Genomic DNA, 13,199 nt, shown 5'->3' with positions numbered 1-13,199 from the left:
TGAGCACTGAAGACTGGTCGATGTCTGGGTGATGTCCCATACCAGCAAAGTAAGCCACCAGATCAGTGACAGCATGTGTGAACTGCCTGAAAGCCTGGAGACTGCACTAACTTTCAAGGAAAGAATAATGGCTGCTCTTTCCCTTCTACCTTCCATTCCTCTTGTGTCCAGCACTGACTCTAAACCATGCAGGTAGGGCAATCTGGGAAAGGTAGTTCCAGATGAGTTACGATGATACAGTACAAAGCCACCACACCGAGTAACAACTCAGAACCCAAATACCACTGATAAGGAGAAGCTGAAGAAGTGACCGTTTGTGGTTCACATTTAGGAGGGGGAAAAGCAGCTAGAAGTGCTTTCATCCTATTTTTTAAACTTTTTACTTTTAAATAATTTCAGACTTATCAAAAAGTTGTGCTGTACAAACAACTCCATTATATCCTTTACCCAGATTTCCCCATTTTGCCACATTTACATATTCTTCTCTATCTCTCTCTCTCTGTAGATAGACAGGTAGATAGGTAGGTAGTTAGGTAGATAGATAGATAGATAGACAGACAGACACATTTACTTTTTTTTTTTTTTTTTCTGAAACATTTGGGACTAAGTGGTATGCTTGGAGCCCCTCTATCCCCAAATAATTCTGTGTGTATTTCCTAAGATCAAATAAATGACCACATTACAATTATCAGAAATAGAGAACTAGCTTTGATTCAGTACTATTATCTAATCTCCAAAGCTTATTTAAATTTTACCCTATTATTACAATAATATCCTTTATGGCCCAAAATTTAAAAAATAAAAAGGTCTGGTCCACATTTCAATCCAGGATCACATGCTGAATTTGGTCGTCGCATCTCTCTCGTCTCCTTTATCCTGGACCAGTTCTTTGGTCTTTGTCTTTCATAACCTTGTCATTTTTTAAGAGTATAGTATGTTATATACTTTGGTATTTTGTCTTTCCATTTTGGGTTGTCTGATTTTTTTTTTCTCAAAATTTGACCGAGGAATTTGGCAGGAAGAGCAAGAAGTGATGCTGTGTTCTTTCTAGTGCCTCACATGAGATGGTGTCTGCTTTCTTCTCCAGTTTTTAAAATACATTCTTATACCATATATGCACTTGTCCTATCATAGCAGAGGATTTTTGTTTCCTCGAGACTGGAGTTGGCAAATTTTTCCTGTAAAGAGCCAGAGAGTAAATATTTTTGACTTTGCAGGCCAAGTCTCTGTCACAACTACTCAACCTGCTGTTGTAGCATAAAAGTTAGCTCAGGCAATATATAACGAACATGTGTGACTCTGTCCCAGCCTTATTTATGGACTTGAAATTTGAATTTCATGTAATTTTCATGTCACAAAATATTCTTCTTCTTTTGGTTTCTGTCAACCATTTAAAAATGTAAAAACATGTAAAAACAATGATTTGCTCCTCAGTCGTACAAAAAATGGATTGCAATCCATACTTTGCTAACCTCTCCTCTAGCCCTGCAGGTATTGTTACTCAAAGCTGCTTTCTTCCTCATCATAGCTTCTCTATTACACAGCTATCTCAGCTGTGAAGTCCATCTTTGTATGTTCTCTTTGCCTTGAATGGCCTGAAATGTGTGGTGAGAAAGCAGAGCTGTTTAACTTGTAGAAACTGATTTTTCTTTATTACTCCATATTTTTTCCTCCAGTCCTTTTCTTGTATGTGAGTATTGTACTTAGAACTATTTTTCATCTATTGCACATTATACAATACTATTAGTTTGATTAATTAATGCATAATACATCCTGGAGACTAATTTGTTTACTCCAGTGGACTCATTAAGGCTTGCCATATGAATGTGGGATTAGGTTTAAAAAGGGAATCACCTTCGAATGATTGACTCCCATGTCTGTTTAAAAAGAAAAAAAATCTGACAAGTGAAAATCAAGTAATCTATATCCCTCTCATTAGCCGTAAAAGAACATTAAAGGATTTCTAAAGCTATGTGCATATAACTTGATTTCCTATGGTGTTATTGTAGAGTTGCATGATTTACTTTCAATAATTGATCATAGAAAAAGCCAATTAAAGCAGTGTGCTAATATCTTCCTCCATAGGTGAATAGAGCAATGAGGACTTGCATCCCTGCTTAATTCTGTATGTCGATGCATATTTTAAGTTTACCATCTTGCCACCCATGATAACGTTATTGCCTGTCATGCAGGAATAAAATAACTTCTAATAAACAAGACTACTGTTAGGTGGGCCCCCACGAGCAAGCATTGTCAGAGGCAGGAGAACACATTTCTTGATGTTATATTTGTACTGTATTCTGCCCTTTAGGGATGGTTTATACACCTTGGTAAGATGAGATGGTGGGCCTAATATATCATAATCCTCCCCTGTTTCTGTTTCTGTTGCACTGTTTTTAGCTGAATACTTAGATATTCTGACAGAGCTGCCATTCGAAAATTCAGAAGTGTGTAGATGTATGCACCTGTCCTGTGCCTGTTTTCTGCAAACCCTTATCTGTCACCCAGTGCCTTTTCCAAGGTCTCGGCCTTAGAAAAGAGCTGAAATCCAGTTATCAGCGGGGGTTTCTGCTGCAGATGTGTACCTGAGGGCTATTTTAGAAAGAACAGGTTTGTAATTAGAAATCTTGGTGCTGTGAGTGTACTACAGGGCTAAATATGCAGACACTTCCCTTTTCATTGAGAAATCTCTGTAGAAGGTTTGAGGCAGATCTTCACAGCTTAATTTGCAAGAGAGCAAGTGTATTGTGTTTTTATTGCTTGTGCAGCTCCGGGTCATCTCAGAGAGTGGCAGTGACTAGTTTATAAAGAGTTGTCATTATTGCCTGGCTTTGGGTATTTATGCTTTCAAAAAATGTGGTGTAAACAGTTTGTGATAAATTCTCTCTGAGCCAAGGTTACTGGAACTCCTTTACTGGAGATATTTAGGTATTGGATAGGAACCCAGCTGTCCTATGCTGTTTCCAATGCAATCAAGTCTGCAGACCTGAGGTTGAAGATGACCTCCATTGATAGGCTGGCCTTGGGCGAAATTGTAAAGTAGGCAAAGTTCCCATTCCATTTGTCATTTCACCAGAATGCCCTCAGGCTCTTCCATGCCTCCCCCGGAGTTATTCCCCCATCACTTCATCAGGCAATCTCTCCAGTGTTTTTTGTTGTTGTTTGTTTGTTTGTTTTAATCTAATTTAATTAATTTATTTTTTATACAGCAGGTTCTTATTCGTTATCTATTTTATACATATTAGTGTATATATGTCAGGCCCAATCTCCCAATTCATCCCACCACCACCACCCACCCCCCTTGGTGTCCATACATTTGTTCTCTACATCTGTGTCTCTGTTTCTGCCTTGTAAACTGGTTCATCTGTACCATTTTTCTAGATTCCACAAATATGTGTTAATATACGAGATTTGTTTTTCTCTTTCTGACTTACTTCACTCTGTATGACAGTCTCTGGGTCCATCCACGTCTCTACAAATGACCCAATTTTGTTCCTTTTTATGCATAAGTAATACTCCATTGTATACATGTACCACATCTCCTTTATCCATTCGTCTGTCAATGGGCATTTAGGTTGCTTCCATGACCTGGCTATTGTGAATAGTGCTGCAATGAACATTGGGGTACATGTGTCTTTTTGAATTATGGTTTTCTCTGGATATATGCCCAGTAGTGGGATTGCTGGATCGTATGGTAATTCTATTTTTAGTTTTTTAAAGAACCTCCATACTGTTCTCCATAGTGGCTGTATCAATTTACATTCCCACCAACAGTGCAAGAGGGTTCCCTTTTCTCCACACCCTCTCCAGCATTTGTTGTTTGTAGATTTTCTGATGATGCCCATTCTAACTGGTGTGAGGTGATACCTCATTGCAGTTTTGATTTGCATTTCTCTGATAATTAGTGATGTTGAACAGCTTTTCATGTCCTTCTTGGCCATTTGTATGTCTTCTTTGGAGAAATGTCTATTTAGGTCATCTGCCCATTTTTTGATTGGATAGTTTGTTTTTTTTAATATTGAGCTGCGTGAGCTGTTTATATATTTTGGAGATTAATCCTTTGTCCGTTGCTTCATTTGCAAATATTTTCTCCCATTCTGAGGGTTGTCTTTTCCTCTGGTTTATAGTTTCCTTTGCTGTGTAAAAGAAAAGCATTTAAGCCTTATTAGGTCCCATTTGTCACTCAAAATTTGCATGGTCAGTGCCCTGTTCCCCTAGGAGCTCCATGATTGTGTGAAGTAGTTATTTGAGTAAAATCATTTTAATAACTTAATAAGTGATTCTAGGGCTTCCCTGATGGCACAGTGGTTAAGAATCTGCCTGCCAGTGCAGGGGACATGGGCTCGAGCACTGGTCCAGGAATATCCCACATGCCGCGGAGCAACTAAGCCCATTTGCTACAACTACTGAGCCTGCGCTCTAGAGCCCATGTGCCACAACTACTGAATGCCTAGAGCTCATGCTCCGCAACAAGAGAGGCCACCACAGTGAGAAGCCCACACACCGCAATGAAGAGTTTCCCCCACTCGCCACAATTAGAGAAAGCCCACGCACAGCAACAAAGATCCAACGCAGCCAAATATTAAATAAATAAATTTATTTAAAAAAAAAAGTGATTCTAGCTTAGTCTCCTATTCCTCCACATACTGTTCCCTCACCCTTCATTCATTCGACATATGTGCATTTTAGGACGAGCCTACCAGAACCTGTGTCATCATGTAAGGGGATAACTCTAATAGCACATATTTCTGATGTTATGGCAGAAAAGTGAGGAAAGTATTTTGGAGACCTTTTCACTCTTTCAAAATCATTTCATAAGAAAACAGTCCCCCTGAGAAACCAATGGCTTCTCTAATAGTATGAGCCTTCCTTTGCTGCAAAGGCTAACAATTATTAAAGCTGACTTTTAGAATAATTGTTTGGCAGACCTTCTTGACTCTTTGCAAACTAGTGACCAGTAAAGAGGCAAGAATTGTAAAAATAAATAAAGAAGCAGCTTATAAAAGGCAAAGTTGGGAAGAGAAATGAGTGGCAAAAAGAAAGAGGGAGAATAAAGTGTCAACTGAATTTAGTTAGGAGAAGCTGCTTTTACCAGCCAGAAAGGATACAATTTGCAGATTGGGTTTGTTGTTTTAATAATTGCTTTCTGTGAAATGCTTTCCCTAAGCTATAGACTAAAGAAGTTGTAGAACCATAGAGCTTTAGTGCTGGAAGGAAACCTCAAAATTGATCAAATCACATATCTGACTAAACCATGTATTTTAGAGGAATTTTAAATACACAGTATAAAACTGCTTCATTCAAACTCAAGGTGAAGAGGTATTGTCTATAATACAGGCAATATTAGAGCCCCTAAGGTATGGAAGAACAAAGTTTTAACCATGCAACCATAGCAGCACAGTGCAATGATTAGTAGCACAAAAAGTAAAGTCGGGTGTATACAGAATTCTGTTTTACTAGTTGTGTGACTTTGGACAAGAAATACTATTTAGCTAAACCAAGCTTGTTACCCTCACTTGTGAAATTCAGATTATTAAAACAAATGAGGACGGAATGATATAATCTCAGTACAATGTGTGACATAATGTGGGCAATCAATAAATACCTCTTGTTAACATTGCTATTATTTAAGAAGCAATGTTTCTCTTGCCACAGGTAATAAATTAGGTAGCATTAGAGTGAAAAGCAAAGTGAAATTATGAAAGTTCAGTCACTATTATATGAAATATCTATAATCTGCTCACACGTAGGTATACTCCAGAATTTTCTTGCAAGTGAGATTTACGTTTGTTTGATTGTGAATAACTACATTCTAAAGAGGAATAACAACTGAAGGGAGGGAAGAGGAAAGATATGAGGTGGGGAGAATGCCTATGATCCAATTACATTTGGGTAATTTACGGAGTAGTCTTCAGTCTGGGTCCCTGAACTTCTAGTCTACATCAAGGTTGTCCAAAAGGTCTACAAGCATGGAAAATTTAAAGGGCTGTGATTCACAAATCCCAACTTTTCTATGGATCCCGATCCCTTCCTAAAATTGATCTGCCCAAGAACTCTGCTGTGACCTCTCTCTGTCCTAGTTACCTTATCATGAAGTCACAAAAGAAAGGCAGATATCTTACCCATCCCAGTTCTAAATCTTTGAATTCTTCTACCTCAAAGGAAAAACAAAACAAAACAAAAACCTCTGGGGTGACAAACAAAGGATATTTCAAAACGTTCTTATAATTGATGTTGAGAATCAAAATGCAGCCTACCCTCGCCATCCACCTTGACAGAAAGATTTTCAATATAAATTTACTCTCTGTATTTAATAACTATTTTTCAATAATTCATAATATGTGTGTTTTAACAAATTACATACAAATGATAATGAGATGCTGACTAAATCCTAAAGAATGTGTTTAACCCTTAAAGCCATATATTCATGACTGTATATGATATTCTTAATATAAAATTACTATTATAGGATTTTTTCTTCTTTAATTTTGTATTTGGTTCTTTTTTTTCTCTTACATTGAAGTGCTTGGTTCATATTATTACCCTATATATTTATTTAATTTATTCTGCCATTCATAATTATATCATCAATACACTAAAAATTAAACCACTAAGTGAAGTTTGAGACATTTTTGTAGTTCTTTTGGTCCTACAATATATACTATTATGGATATATTATCTGAGTAATGTACTTACTATATATTTAAACTCTATATAGCGATGAAACCAAATTTTACATAAAATTTTATCCATGTGTTTTACTTTGTTTTTAATTTTAGAGTCATTTTCCATGATTCATTTATATTCTAATATATAAATAAAATCATATAAATGGTTTAAAAGGGAAAAATATTTTAAATTCTTCTCAGAGAAATCTTGCTTTCATTCTAATTTTTATTCTCCTTGTAAGTAAACATTTTCATTATTTCTTGTTTCTTTTCCAGTGTTTCTTTTTATGATAATATACAAGTACATGCATATGCATATTCATATTTCCACTTCTTTAAAAATTTCATTTAATATAACCTGGAGATCACTTACTACCAGTGCATAAATACTGGTCTTCACTCTTTTTTACAGCAGCATAATATACTCTTTTGGTAGAAATACAGTAATTCATTGAACCAGTCCTCTAACGCTGAACATCTGAATCGTTTCCAACTTTCTGCTGTTTTAAATAATTCTGCTATGAATAACTATCGCCTTAATATTTTATACCTGGGATGGTTTTCTTGCTCCCCTGGATGAAATCCTTACAGTTAGATTGCCAAGTCAAGGGGTTAATAATATGTAATTTTGTTTGATATTGCCAAATTCTCTTCTATAGAAGTTATGCCATTTTGCAATCACTCCAGCAACGTTATAGTGGGTCCCTTTCTCCATAGCATTGCCAACAGAGTATATTGTAAAACTTTTGGATTTGTGTCATAGGTGAGAAGTTGCTTTTCTTTGTAGTTTAATTTGTATGTATCTTACTAAGAATGAGACATCATTTTTTTCCATATACTTAAGTATCATTTGCTTAGCTTTTCCTGGAACTCTCTTCACAATTTTTGCCCAATTTTGTATTAGGATTTTTTTTTACCATTTTCTTCTTGATTTTTTTAGCCCCTTTTTATCTGATAGGAGGATAAACCATGTGCCTGCAATATAATTTACTTATGATGTTTAATTTTTCTTTGAAAGCTTAATATATCAGTCTTTTGTTGCTTTTGGATTTTGAATGTTAAAAAGCCTATCTCCATTCCTTGATTATAAAATAATCCATTCATGTTTTCATTTACTACTTGTAGTTTTTTTAAATCTTTAATCCATTTAGAAATAGTCTGGTGTAAACTGTGGGATTTATCATTTTGTAAATGACTATCCAGTTGTCCCAACATTATTGATTAAAAGTTTACTTCTCTCAGTGATTTCAGATGGCACTGAAAACCTACATCAAGATTCTGGACTTTACTATTCTAAAACATTGTTATCTGACTATTCATGTGCCAATACCTACACATTTTGAAAAACAGTACATTATAGAGAGTTTTTAGTATGTTTCAATTTCTGGTAGGTCTAGCCTGCCCTCCCCCCACCCAGTTGCTTATCTTTTTCAGGTTTTTTCTTCTATCATTCTTAGTTGTTATTTTTTTTTTAACAAAGACATTTTAATAAACTTGTCTAGCTCCAGATAATAACTTCAAAATTTTATTGTGATTATATTAAATTTACTAACTTGGAGATCATTGACATTTTTATGACACTGAGTTATCCCATCTCAGAATGATTTGTCCTTCCATTTTTCTAATTCTACTTTTGATCTTCCAAGAAACTTAAAAATTGTCTTTATATAGACTTTGCTCATTTTTATCAACTTAGTTCTAGCTATTTAATCTTTAAATTTGCTACTAGAAATAGGGTTTTTCCTCTTTTATTACCTCTTCTAACTCATTACTGATTGAAGATATATAAAGTCTATTGGTATTTTATATTAATTATATATTTTTCTACTTTACTGAATTCTTACTGTATTATGCAGTATTTTAAAATCAATTATTTTGGATTTTTCAGACATATTATGATTTATACCTAGAGAATAATTTTACTTCGGCTTTTCAATTTTATGCCTCTGTTTGTTTTCTCTTGTTTGATTGCACTGAAAACATCTCTAGCCAAGTATTAAATAAGGGTAGAGATAATGGACATTTTTGTAATGTTCTCGTCTTTAGTGGGAAATCAGTTATTGTCTTCCCATTAAGTAAGATGCTGGTGTTTGGCTAAAGTATCTATTGATCTATTTATTCATACAGATAAATAAATAGATTATTGATTAATAGATATGTATAGGTTTACATAGATTAATACAGATATTGTGTTACTGAAGCATCCATACATTTCTGTTCTATTATGTAATTTTGAGAATTCATCCTTTCTGAGTGTATGGAAATAATATGATTTATCTCTTCAGACCCACTAACATGGTTATCTAATGGTTTTTGGATATTTCCTCCCACTTACATGCAATTTGAAGGTGGTTGGCTATATTCATGGGCAATAGATAGTTTCTTTTACTCTTCTTGCTCACTGTTTTTATTTATTTATTTTCTAAATTAAATGTAGGCAGCAATCATTATGCTATGGTTATCTGGAACTCTAAATAGACTTCTTTTTGTTAAGTAATATATTGGATTTATTTTAAGAAAGTAATTCTTTAAATTTGTTCTCTAGAGTTTAAACTTATAAAGAGATAAATCACCCAAGCGGGTCAATATATAAGAGCATTGTGGTGTTGTCTTCCTAGAATTGCGGAGGCATGGTCTTTGTCCCATAGTGAGTCCCAAACATTTTACATTTGCCTTTGAGATATCTCTGCCTTGCAATATCTCTAAAGAGTTTGCAACACAAAGTCTGAAAATGAGTAGGTTATCTCCTCCAGGAGAAATCTTCTCTAAGCTTCCTTAGTGACTATCTCTCTCCTGTGTATTTACAGTATCTTAGACTTTTTTTTAGTTCCAGTAGATAAATATCCTCTTGAGAAATACATTGAAAACTTTTAAAAAGGTCAGAGTCAAAATATTAATTTCTTCTTTACCTAAGGACTGTGTTTTAAAACCTGTAATACACAGATATTTCTATATGTAATTATTAACCATGTTTGTTTTTTTTTTTTAATGAAAAAACTAGCTCTTCCTTCTTTTAAAGTGTTTTGCAAACAAGTCTTTGGTTAAGTATGAAAATAAAAGTTTCAGGAAATTCACATACTATTTAAAACGATCCAAATATCCCTCTGTTAAAATGATTGCTATTTCAATCAATTATTACATAATTTTAAGCCAAATAATTCCATATTCCCATAAAATCAGTTTTTTTACTTATACAGACAGTTCGAAAAGTGTATTTAAATTTTAGAACCACTGAATTATATCCCTTATAAAAAATTTATCACTGATGAGTTTTGAAAAATTGCTAGAAAACTATTCAGTGTTACTGGAACATTGCTTTATTCTCACTAATAGTCAGGCTTTTGTGTTTTTTGTTTTCTGGAAAAGGCAACATGTTTTTCATTTCTTTAAGAAGTTAACCTCTGTGACCCACCTTCTAAATAGCCATTGGAAAATGAGACGTCAATTCCCATCTTTCAAAAAAACAAAACTGCTGAGAACAGATTTTAAAAGATTTTGAAATTTGTGGGTGTTTCCTTTAAACTATGAATCTAAAAATCTTCTGAGAATAAATTCTCTTTTCAAGGACTAATAGAGGTCATCTGTGAGGGTGAAAAAGAGTAGGTGAGAGTTCGGAGAAAGGAAAACATTTGTGGACATAAGTCCACCTATAAACACCACTATGTTTATTATTTTATCAGATGAATGAAGAAAGAGAACTAAAATTTATTAGCTACCTATTATGGGCCCTATCACACAGCCATGTTGTTAATGCTCACTTTGAGAAAGGGATTCTATGTTTTTGGATTAAGAATCTGAAGAAGAGCACAGGAATTAAAGTAATTTTGTCCAAGGTGACCAAACTAGTGAGTCATCTCACTCCAAAGTCTGAATGTGTGTTTCTTGCTTTTAATGAGTATCTTAATCTTTTAAGACAATATTTTGCAGATATCTGTCATCCACATAGTACTGTCACACATTTTGCCATTACTGTGTACCACTTATGTAATTATTTAGTGATTTTCCCCCTTTAAATTGACTTTAGGTCTACTCACTTTGTTAGCTTTGCCTTGTTCTAAGAAGTAATAACCCAACACAAATATACTAGACCAGCTATGTTTTTTTTTTGCTCTATATTATAACTAACACACAATTTTTAATTTGTGTAATGCTCATCTGTGCATTACCTAAAATGTTGTCAGTGGTTTTGTGATTACCACCATTTTGGAAATAACGTACTGGAAAGAAATGTACTGTCATGTCACGAAGATGCGTTTCTCCTTACCTCATTTTCAAGAAACTGATCTTTCTTTGTTTTGGAGCTACCAGCCTCCCTTGGGCTCTTCCTCCTCTAAAGAATCTATTAAGCAAAATAAAGTCAGAGCAGACATATCAGTAATTTAGTAGACCCTCAAAAGAATAGAGTTACAAAGGTAAAACTTAGGAAAGTGGACTAAAAGAAGCCTAAGGCTGCAGCTAACTCAACTGTAGACAATTCCTGAGGTCCCCACAGAAGGAGAACTGACCTCTGGCTTCCCTGAGGTGGGGGAAACATGCAGACCATGCACTTCTCTCCCAGATTTAAGTGAGTAAAATGGCAGAGATTCTAAGGTTTGCTCTAGGGATCCTAAAACAAGGCTCTGGCTTTGAGCATTCCTCAGATTTTAATAAGCAGATCCTCAAAGGATTAAAAACTAAGCAAAACATTTTCAAACATCAATGAATTTAACTTTATTCAAGCCAGACTGCTCTGATCATTGCAGTTCTGGGAAGCCAGTTCCAACAATCCTTTAAATTAAATGATTTTTAGATATGGTTTAAGGCTTCCATGAAGAAAAGTCCAGAAAAAAAGAAGAGATAAGTGTTCATGAAATCTTATAAATTTCCTGTTTGTTACTATTCTGTTTCTCCATCTGAGAATAGTAACAAAACCTTGACAACAAAAAAGTGCACTCCTGTATTTTTCATTTAGGTGATGTTATGGACTGAATGTATGCATACACCCCACCCCCAAATTCATATGTTGAAACGCTTAGGGTTTCCCCATGTGATAGTATTAGGAGATGGGGCCTTCAGGAGATAATTAGATGGGATCATGAGGGTGAGGTCCCCATGATAGGACACCAGAGCATCTACTCTCTGCCCTGTGAGAAGGTAGCTGTCTGCAAGCCAGGAAGAGAGCCCTCACCAAGAACTGAATTTGTCAGCACCTTTATCTTAGACTTCTGTCCTCCAAAACTGTCAGAAATAAATGTCTGTTGTTTAAGCCACCTATGGTATTTTGTAACACCAGCCTGAGCTGAGTAAGACAGGTGGCAAGGAAATAGCTTCTGGGAGAGGGAAACTTAGAGATTGTTGATTAAGAAACTAGAACTGGATATAAGACTAGAGTCCTGGAAGAGAGATAGCAAAGGATAACTGGCTTTAAAAGGAAAACAAATCTAGCTGAATAATTGGTGATGGTGTAACATGACAAAAGGCCAAGGGCATAGAAACACTGTTTCTACAAGGTTTAAGATGAGGGAAGTTCCTGGGGGTTCCTGGCAGCTTGTATATTAGTTTGAAATTTAAGAGAGTATTAGATAAAGTATGGCATACTGGTAAAGTACATGGTCTCAAACTGTTTGATTTTATATCTCAGGTCCTTCACTCACTAGGCTTGTGACCTTGGAGAGTTTAGTTTATCTCCTTACCCTCGATTTTCTTATCCTTAAAATGAGGAGAATTAAAGTTCCTGATTCAGTGGTGTTTTTTTTTCTCCATCAAGTGAGATAATACATGTAAAATGTTTAGCGTTTATTTTAGCTCTTTATAATCAGTATATTTCTGATAGATAATGCAATTCATGTGGAAATATTCTTACCACCATACTTGAACTGCAACATCAAACGGTCATGAACACATATGATTCAGCAATCCCACTCCTGGGCATATATCTGGACAAAACTATAATTCAGAAGGATACATGCACCCTTATGTTTATAGCAGCACTATTTACAATAGCTAAGACATGGAAATAACCTAAATGTCCATCAACAGATGAATGGATAAATAAGATGTAGTATATATACACAATGGAATACTACTCAGCCATAAAAAAGAATGAAATAATGCCATTTGCAAGCACATGGATGGACCTAGAGATTATCATACTAAGTGAAGCAAGTCAGAAAGAGAAAGACAATTACCATATGATATCACTTATATGTGAAACCTAAAGTATGACACAAATGAACTTGTCTACAAAAAAGAAGACTCACAGACATAGAGAACAGACTTGTGGTTGCCAAGGGGGAAGGGAGAAGGGACAGGGTTGGATTGGGAGTTTGGGACTAGCAGATGCAAACTATTATATATAGAATGGATAAACAACAATGTCCTTTTGTAAAGCACAGGGAACTATATTCAATATCCTGTAATAAACCATAATGGAAAAGGAAAAATAAATCAATGAATAAACAAATTAATGGGGAAAAATGTCATGAATAGAAAACTACCTGGAAAGAATACATATTTGTGACATTTAAAAATAGGAAACTACCAAATCTCTTT

The sequence above is a fragment of the Pseudorca crassidens genome, chromosome 3 (genome assembly GCF_039906515.1).
Source record: "Pseudorca crassidens isolate mPseCra1 chromosome 3, mPseCra1.hap1, whole genome shotgun sequence".
NCBI lineage: Eukaryota > Metazoa > Chordata > Mammalia > Artiodactyla > Delphinidae > Pseudorca > Pseudorca crassidens.
Note: the sequence above shows the minus strand (reverse complement) of the source record.